Genomic DNA, 8,774 nt, shown 5'->3' on the forward strand with positions numbered 1-8,774 from the left:
TTATTAAGAATTATGGTAGAGCCTATCAGTTTACCTTGGTATTTCCTATTTTTCTTTTCCTATTGAACCACTCACAGAAAAAAAAATAAAAGATGGAAATACACAATTGCAATAGCATTAGGAAGTGAGTATATCAATTATCGGTCAGTACCAAAGAGAATATTCAGTCATCAAAATGAAGATGGAGACCTGAAGTAGAACAAGAACTTCAGGGAAAACATAGTAAGGCATTTCAATTCACACCTTTTATAGCACTCTTTCTCATATATACCCTTATCAGAGGAACAGAGCTATGAATCCCTGGCCAAAAGTTGGTTGTTGTTTGTTTTATTCTGTTCTGGTTTGTTCTGCTTTAAAATTCTTTCATTTACTTACAACCTCCCCCCACCTCATCCCCACCCCCTGTGAAAAACACTATAAATTTACTTAGTTAAAACAGATGAAAGCAAGTAATAATAGATTATTCCCTGGAATATACTATAAACAAGAGAAACATCTGAGGGAGAAGTATACTTGATTTCTATATTTTATCCATTTTTCCTAGTGAGTTTCAAATGGGAGCTACTGCCTATATGTGGCAATTAAGTACTTGAAATATAGCTAGTCAAAACTGATATGTGTTGTAAGTACAAAAAACACAGTAGGTTTAAAGACTTTGTATTTAAAAGGAAAGTAAAATCTCATCAATATGTTTAATATTGATTACATATTTTACATATGTTAATTAAAGTGAAATATATTATTAACTTTACCTATTGTTTAATGTGATTACTAGAAAAATTTCCATTACCTATATGGCTCATAATTGTGTCTGTCATTATATGACTATTTGGTGGCCCTGGTTTAAAAAATTCCTTCTACAGAATTTTTGAAAATATGTAGAAATATATTTCTCCATGTATAATTAGATAACTAAGCAACAGAATCATGAAAATGAAACTGGAGTAATCAGGCTCCCTGACTTCAGTCTATACTACAAAGCTACAGTAATAAAACAGTATGGTACTCTACAAACCAGAAATATAGATAAAATAAACAGGACAGGAAGTCCAAAAATATATCTAAGTACCTACAGTCAACTAATATATGGCAAAAGAAGCAAAAACATTCAGTGGAGAAAATACAGTCTCTTCAATGAGTGGTGCTGGCAAACCTAGACAGTTTCATGTAAAAGAATGAAATTAGAACATTCTCTAACACCATATGCAAAAATAGACTCAAAATGTATAAAGGGCCTAAAAACAAGGCCAGATACTATAAATATCCTAGAGGAAAACACAGGCAGAATACTCTTTGACGTAAATTGCAGCAACATCTTGTTTGATTTACCTCCTAGAATAATGAAAATTAAAAACAAAAATAAACTAATGGGACCTAATGAAACTTGAAAGCTTTTGCACAACAAAAGAAACCATAAAAAGTAAAATGAAAAAAACAACCCCCAGAATGGGAGAAAATCTTTGCAAAATGACCAACAAGGAGCTTTATATCAAAATATACAAACATCACATAGAGCTTTATATCAAAAACAACAACAACACAATCAAAAAATGGACAGAAAATCTAATAGACATTTCTCCAAATATGACAAGCAGATGGCCAAAATACACATGAAAAGATGTTTAACATCTCTAATTATTAGAGAAATGCAGATGAAAACTATTATGACGTATCACTTCACAGCAGTCATAATGGCCATCATCAAAAAGTCTACAAACAATAAATGCTAGAGTTGGGGGTAGAAAAGAAGGAACCTTCCTATGCTGTTTGGGGAAATGTAAATTGGTGCAACCATTGTGGAAGACAGTATGGAGCTTCCTTAAAAACCTAAATATAGAACTACAATTTGATCCAGCAATCCCACTCTTGGACATCTATCTGAAGAAAACCAAAATTCAAAGATATACATGCACCCCAATGTCCACTGCAGCACTATTAACAATAGCAAGGCAGGCAAGCAACCTAAATGTCCATAGACAGAGGAATGGATAAAGAAGGTGTGATACACATTGGTGAATCATGTATTAGTGATACATATGGTGAATATTATTCAACCATAAAAAAATGAAATAATGCCATTTGCAGAGACATAGATGGACCTAGAGATTATCATACATAGTGAAGTAAGTCAGACGTGGAAAGACAAAAATATCACAATATGACTTATATATGGAATTTAATTTAAAAAAAAACAGAAAAGGAGTTCCTGCTGTGGCACAGTGGATTAAGAATTTGACTTCAGTAGCTCAGGTTGCTGTGGAGGTGCAAGTTCAATTCCCTGCCCAGTGCAGTGAATTAAAAGGACGGGGCATTTCTGCAGCTGCAGTTGCAGCTGTAGCATTGGTCACAGCTGTTGCTTGGATTCATTCCCTGGCCTGGGAACTTCCATATGGCATGGGTAAGACTTAAATAAAAAATGGTACAAAATTGCTATTTATAAGGCAGAAACAAAGTCACATATTTTGAAACAAATTTTATTGTTACCATAGGTGAAACTGTTGAAGGGAGGGAAGATTTGGGAGGTTGGGTATAACATATACACGCTACTGTATAAAATAGATGTTTAGGGGATTCCCATTGTGGCTCAGTGGGTTAAGACCCCAACTCGCATCCATGAGGATGAATGTTCAACCCCTGGCCTCCCTCAGTGGGTTAAGGATCCAGCATTGCCATGAGCTGTGGTATAGGCTGCAGGTGTGACTCAGATCCCATGTTTCTGTAGCTGTGGTTTAGGCCAACAGCTGCAGCTCTAAATTGACCCCTGGCCTGGGAACTTCTATATGCCACAGGTATAGCCCTAAAATAATAAAATAAAATAGATGTTTAATAAGAACCTGCTATATAGCACAGGGAAATCTATTCAATAGTTTGTAATAGTCTAGATAATGTAAAAATTAAAATCAGGGTGAAAATTTCAAGTTTCAGAAAATAATTAAAAGGCATCAAGAACAGATTATGAAAAATAACGTATAAAAAGGAAGTTAATAATATTGCAAAAAAATGCTTTCATGAGGCAAATAAATAAAGATAAAGCTTACATTCACTTCATGCTTGTGGCTTATACTCTGCCTGTCATGGTCATGTTGCTGTAAAAAAATTAGTTTATTAGTGCAGTTAATCCTCACAACTTTAGAGCTAAGGGCTGTGATTACCATGCCCATTTACAGACCGAAAAAAAAATTCAGAGATCAGCTGCCTCAGATCACAGTTGCTATGTGATACAGAAATGATGAAACCTGAGACTATCAGACTGCAGTTTGTGCTCTATAGCACTTCAGTATGTCATCTCTCAAGAAATATTAACATTCAAAAATAAGTACCTGGCTGAATTAAGTTAAACACAGCTACATCTTGATTTAAACAAATTGTATGTAAATAAATATGTATTATTATATGAATATTTATACATATTTCAATTACTTATATTGATCCAGGAAGAGAAAGTAGGATATATACAAAGAAATGTATGTAAAACAGATCCATGGCAACACCTAAAGCCAAAAGATAATACTTCCTATTCTTTAGAGCTAAAAAAAGGAAAGACATTTTTAAATAAATATATTTATTTGGCTTAATAGAGCCAAATTAAACTTTGTGGATAAGTTGCACAAGAAAAAATTTCTCAGATATATGAGGCATTGAAATACCTGTGCACATTGAGAATTTAATCGGCAACACATAAATACCAAACAAGGAAAGGCAATCAAAATTTAAAGTTAGGGACTGTAGTAAAATAAATGACAACAGCCATGAAATGTTTTTGGTAAAGTAGTTTTTCTTTCTGTTGGAAATCAATTTAAAATATCATAATATAATATAGCAAAAGAAGGAGTATTTAGTGCCTTTTGGCAGCCAACAGGCATTTGTGTTTGTTCCAAATATTGTTTTTGTCAGCTGTACTTGCTATTTTGATGACATAATTTAACAAGATATTATGAAATCTGATGAAATACTAATGTGAAATTTTTCATTTCTGTTCTAAGGTGAATGTTTTGCAAACTCCCAGTAAATATAATTTTTAAAATATTATAAACAATTGTATAAGAATCTTTTAAATATTAGGAAAAGTAATGAAAACCCAGAAGGATTCTATTCTAACAATCCACTCCATTTTAAAACCTAAACCTGGGATTCTAGAGCATGCATTAGGACTGAGGCTTATGAAATAACAGAATGAAATTTCACCTGGTCAGTCTTAAATGTCATCAGTGTTCCATGACCCTACATTATGGTGTGGCCGAATCAATGAACATGTATATCTAAACTTATTAATAAATATAAATAATATAGTTCTACAATTTAATGATTAAATTAACATGTTCAAATTAGCCTACTTAAAACTGACACTAACCCTATGAGAATCTCTGTCATCTCTCTGTTGTCTTCACACACACACACACACACAGAGAGAAGCATCAATAAAGAGTATATGTTAACTGTGAGTAGAAAATTTTATTTACTTTTTGTGAATATTATTTTTTGTTTTTAAAATAAACATGTATTAATTATTAAACAAAAAATAACAGTTTAAAAAACATAGTTTGGATAAGCCCCTAAGTAAAACTCCGTTTTGTGTTTATGATTGGTCGATTATTTTATTAATTTGCAAAATATTTTCTGGTTGCTTTTATTTTGTTTGTATTTTTTTGTTAAAGTATAGTTGATTTAAAATTCTGTGTCAATTTCTGCTATGCAGCAAAGTGACACAACTACACACATATATACGTTCTTTTTCTCATATCACCCCCCATCATGTTCTATCCCAAGAGATTGGACACAGTTCCCTGGGCTATAGAGTAGGTCCTCATTTTACATCCATTCTAAATGTAATAGTTTGCATCCACTAACCCTAAACTCCCAGTCCATCCCACTCCCTCTCCCCTCCCACTTGGCAACCACAAGTCTGTTTTCCATATCTTTTAGTTTGTTTCTGTTCTATAGATTGGTTCATGTGTCATGTTTTAGATTCCAGATATAAGTGATACCATATGGTATTTGTCTTTCTCGTACTGACCTACTTCACTTAATATGAGAATCTCTAGTTGTATCATGTTGCTACAAATGGCATTATTTTGTCTTTTTTATGGCTGAGTAGTGTTCCATTGTGTATATGTACCACAGCTTATTAATCCATTCATATGTCATTGAATATTTAGATTGTTTCCATGTCTTGGCTATTGTGAAAAATGCTGCTATGAACATAGGGGTTCACATATCTTTTTGAATTGTAGTTTTGTCTGGATATATGCCCAGGAGTTGTATTATGATATCATACAGTAGTTCTATATTTAGTTTTCTGAGAAACCTGTTTTCCACAGTGGTTGTATCAATTTACATTCCCACCAACAATGTAGGAGAGTTCCCTTTTCTCCACACCCTCTCCAGCATTTGTTGTTTGTAGATTTATTAATGATAGCCATTCTGGCTAGTTTAAGGTGGTACTTCATTGTAGTTTTGATTTGCATTTCTGTAATAATTAGTGATGCTGAGCATTTGTTCATGTGCCTGTTGGCCATCTCTATATCTTTGGAGAAATGTCTGTTTAGGTCTTCTGACCATTTTTTGATTAGGTTGTTTGTTTTTATGTTTTTGATCTGTAAGAGTTTTTATATTTTAAAGATTAAGCCCCTATGTGTTGAATCATTTGCAACTATTTTCTCCCATTCCATAGGTTGTCTTTTCTTTTTCTTTTTTTTTAATGGTTTCCTTTGTTTTATAAAAGCTTGTTAGTTTGACTTGGTCCCATTGGTTTATTTTTATCTTTATTTCTATTGCCTTGGGAGACTAACCAAGAAAACACTTGAACAGTGGATGTCAGAGAATGTTTTGTCTAAGCTCTTTTCCAGGAGTTTTATAGTGTCTTGTCTTGTGTTTAAATCTTTAAGCCATTTTGAGTTTATTTTTGTGCATAGTGTTGGCGTATTTTGTAGTTTCATTGATTTCCATGCAGCTGTCCAGTTTTGCCAACATCACGTGCCAAAGAGACTGTGTTTTTTCCACTTTATATTCATGCCTCCTTTGTCGAAGATTATTTAACCATAAGTTTCTGGGTTTATTTCTGGGCTATATTCTGTTCCATTGGTCTGTATGTCAGTTTTTGTACCAGTACCAAGCTGTCTTGATTACTGTAGCTTCATAATACTGTCTGAAGACTGGGAGAGTTATGCCTCCAACTAATTTTTTTTTACCCTCAGAATTTCTTTGTCCATTCTTGCTCTGTTATGGTTCCACATAAATTTTTGGATTATTCATTCTAGTTATGTGAAAAATGTCATGGATAACTTGATAGGGATTGCATGGAATCTGTAGATTGCTTTGGGTAGTATGGCCATTTAACAGCATTAATTCTTCCAATCCAGGAGCATGGGATATCTTTCCATCTCTTTCAATCTTCTTTAATTTCCTTGATTAATGTTTTATGTTCTCAGCATATAAATCTGTCACTTTCCCTGGTCAGGTTTATTCCCAGTTATTTAATTTTTTGGATGCAATTTTAAAAGGTATTGTGTTTTTATATTCCTTTTCTAATATTTCATTGTTAGTATACAGAAATGCAACAAATTTCTGAATGTTAATCTTGTATCCTGCTACTTTGCTGAATTCATTGATCAGTTTGAAGAGTTTTTGTGTGGAATCCTTAGGGTATCATGTCTTTTGCATAGAGTAATAATTTTACCTCCTCTCTTCCAATTTGGATGCCTTTTATTTCTTTTGTTTGTCTGATTGCTGTGGCTATGACTTCCAATATTATGCTGAATAAAAGTTATGAGAGTGAGCATCCTTGTCCTGTTCCAGATTTTAGTGGGAAGGCTTTCAGCTTTTCTCCATTGGGTGTTATATTGGCTGTGGGTTTGTCATAAATGGCTTTTATTATGTTGAGATATGTTCCCTTTATACCCACTTTGAAGAGTTTTTATCGTGAATGGATGTTGGATTTTATCAAATGCTTTTTCTGCATCTATTGATATGATTGTGTGGTTTTTGACTTTTGTTAATGTGGTTATGACATTGATTTGCATATGTCCAACCTTCCTTCTGAACTTTAGATGAATCCCACTTAGTCATGATATGTGATCTTTTTGAACGTTGTTGGATTCAGCTGGCTAAAATTTTGTTGAGAATTTTTGTTTCTATATTCTTCAAAGATATTTGCCTGTAATTTTCTTCTTTGGTGGTTTCTTTGTCTGGTTTTGTATTAGGGTGCTAGTGACCTCATAGAATGTCTTTGAGAGTATTCCTTCTTCAGTGTTTTGGAAAAGTTTAAGAAGGATGGATATAAGTTCTTTGTATATTTGATAGAATTCACCTGTGAAACCATCTGATCCTGGACTATTGCGGGGAGCTGAGGAGATACAGGAACTCAAGGAAGGGACCTTGCCTGATGGCAAAAAAAACCCAAAGGCAGGTTCCTAACCAAGGAAGGGAGCTCACCTGAATGGTGCAAGCTGAAGGTGGGCTTCTGGTCAGGATAGAAGCCTGCCTATATGGTGAAAAACCGAGGACAGGCTGAGACCTGCCTGTACAGTGCAATCCGAGGACAGGCCTCAGGTTACACGGCTCTCGTGTTGATGTTGATGGGGAAGAATTGGGGCTTTCCTGGGAAAACAATTTCCATGTTTGCGCCAGAGAACATGGATTGTTTTTCAGGTGACCTAGTCTTTCCTGTTGTTTTATTTGTTATTCAGTTTCCCTCAGTCTTTCCTGATTATTTGCTTATTATTCTTATTTCCCATTCTTATTTTCCTGTGGTGATTTGTGATTTAACAAAATTACAATAATAATATAATAAGAATTTCACTCTAAAGGACATTCCCCTATTTAAATCCAACTTAATTAAAACATAGTGTTTACCTACTAACCAGTTATACAGTAAACTTTAGAGTTAGGATTTTAATGAAGTTTATAGAAGTTAGACATATTATTCATGATCAAAAGAAACCTAGCTGTGAGTTTTGTCCTTGGTTTTAGAAACTTTTAGTGGTAGCTGGCTAAGGTGGTTTGTATTTTCTCACACTGTCTCTCTGCCAAGGACACTTTGAAGATAGACACTAGTCTGAAGACGAGATTTTTTGTGTCTGTAACTTCTTCGGCTTGTGGGAATTGGCTGGCCATGAGATGGTTTGTGCTGGGTCTCCTCTTTTCCACATGATATGTTGTGCCTGCTTGTCCTTGAATTGTACTCACTAAATTTAGTTAGGCTAAAGATTTTAAAACATGATGTATTTCTACTGTACCATGTGATCAAAAAACAAAGCCTAATAGTTAGCCAATGTACTTTTAACACTATGATGTGATCTGTAGTGAAAAACTGTCTATATAATCAACCACTTATGCCAATAAAATTTGAGCAGTCCAGCGCCCTGAAAGAAGGGACAAAGAGGCTGTCTCATGTGCATCGCCGACACTGTCCATCCCCACAGGAACACCCTGGCTGCTGGAGCTGGACTCTGGCAGACTATTATTTGTAGGAAGTTGTTTTGGTTTGGTTTTTATTAAATATTCAATTTAATTTCTAGTGATTGGTATATTCAAATTATCTATTTCCTATTGATTCAGTTTTGGAGGGCTGTATATTGGTAGAAATTTGTCAGATTTGTTGGTATATAATCGTTCATAGTATCCTCTTGTGGTTTTTTATATTTCTGCAGTATCCCTTGTGATTTCTCCTTTTTCAGTTCTTATTTTGTTTATTTGCATTCACTCTCTCTTCTTCTTGGTGAGTCTGGCCAAAGTTTTGTCAATTTTGTTTACCTATTCAAAGAATCAGTTCTTGG

The sequence above is a fragment of the Phacochoerus africanus genome, chromosome 2 (assembly GCF_016906955.1).
Source record: "Phacochoerus africanus isolate WHEZ1 chromosome 2, ROS_Pafr_v1, whole genome shotgun sequence".
NCBI classification, from domain to species: domain Eukaryota; kingdom Metazoa; phylum Chordata; class Mammalia; order Artiodactyla; family Suidae; genus Phacochoerus; species Phacochoerus africanus.